This window comes from Orycteropus afer, unplaced genomic scaffold (assembly GCF_000298275.1).
Source record: "Orycteropus afer afer isolate SDZICR_OR568_19922 unplaced genomic scaffold, OryAfe1.0 scaffold00037, whole genome shotgun sequence".
Taxonomy (NCBI): domain Eukaryota; kingdom Metazoa; phylum Chordata; class Mammalia; order Tubulidentata; family Orycteropodidae; genus Orycteropus; species Orycteropus afer.
The window spans coordinates 3101476-3102824 of record NW_006921624.1 but is presented as its reverse complement, the minus strand read 5'-3'; the positions used below and the strand labels follow the sequence as shown (position 1 = coordinate 3102824).

General features: G+C 45.1%; 1 protein-coding gene and 1 non-coding gene across 2 annotated transcripts in view; both read right to left on the bottom strand.

The window, feature by feature from the left end:
- Nucleotides 1-1349, bottom strand: part of TTLL11 (tubulin tyrosine ligase like 11) — a 336895-nt gene that overhangs the window by 125850 nt on the left and 209696 nt on the right. The gene's annotated exons all lie outside the window — the stretch shown is intronic.
- On the bottom strand, nt 103-174 carry TRNAG-UCC. The gene has a single exon. It is a non-coding gene; the product is annotated as a tRNA-Gly (tRNA).

Genomic DNA, 1349 nt, shown 5'->3' with positions numbered 1-1349 from the left:
AACCTTCCTTCCGAGGAGTGGCTGGTGGGTTTGAACCGCCAGCCTCCTGGTTAGCAGTCAAGTGCCTTAGGCACTATGCTACCAGAGCTCCCAAAGACGAGTTGCGTTGGCCGGGAATCGAACCCGGGTCAACTGCTTGGAAGGCAGCTATGCTCACCACTATACCACCAACGCCGACAATCAGAAGCACTGGGGAGGGGAAAAAAAAAAAAAAAAAGGCATTTGTGTCAGGCAGAAACCTGGCTCTGACTGCAAGCAATTCAACCTCTCTGTACCTCAGGTCCCTCTTGGGAGAATTCAGAATGAGTGCTCTCTCTCCACCTCTCAGGGTGGAGTGAGGATTAAAGGAGATAAAGCAATTATCATGGTGTCTAGTGTAGAGCAGATGGTAGGAAGATAGGGATTGGACTTTGGTGTCAGCTGATCTGGATTCAAGTCCAGCTCTGCCACTCACAGTCATGTGGTCCAGGCAGTTACTACACCTCCCTTTGCTTCAACTTTTACACTTATAATATGGAGATGATACATTACGCATACCTCATAGTTCAGTTGTGAGGATAGATGTTTAAATGCAAATTTCCTAACACAGTATCTGGCACATAGTAAGTGCTCATTAAATATTTTTAATGGATGGTAGTTATTAATGTGATAAGTATGATACCATATTTTCCTTCTTGCTAGTAACTGAATTTGTACTCTGCTTTACACAAGTGAGTAGGGGGGGGTGATACACAAGCAGAGAAGCACAGGTTGGAATCTATCTAATTACTCCTTTCACTTTATTCAGCCATTAATTGGTAACACGGCAAGGTTCAAAGACCTAATGATTCCTATTAGTTTTCCCTTCTCAGTAAGGCCAGTTATCATCCCACTCCACCTGGCTGAGCCATTCACTGGGAAATTGCCTAAGCGGCAGCTGTCCCATTTGTCAAATGCTGAGAGTGCTCAGTAATGAACTAATGTGCTTGGGGCATAGAGTACATGCTAATGGCACCAGGCCACCTGACATCCTCAGAGCCCCTTGCGGGCATGCAAACCTCTCCCAGATAGAAGAGGAGAAGAAGCTAAGTGGCTGAAAGGTTAAAATTAGCAGCTCTATTACTAGACTTCTTGTTGGGGAGTGGGGAGTAATACATTCTCAAATTTCGTCCTCCCGTGTCATCTCACCCCTGCCTTTCCAGGCTAAAGATTGCTCAGTCCCCTATTTCAGATAGAATTAAAATGTCAATGAACTATTTAAGCAACTTGGTGAATGTTGATTTAAGCCTGTGTGAATCACTAAAGAGGATCCTACTAGAGAGCTCCTGTTCTATTGTGCTAGCTACCTCACTGGCCCCTTGGTCTAGCCA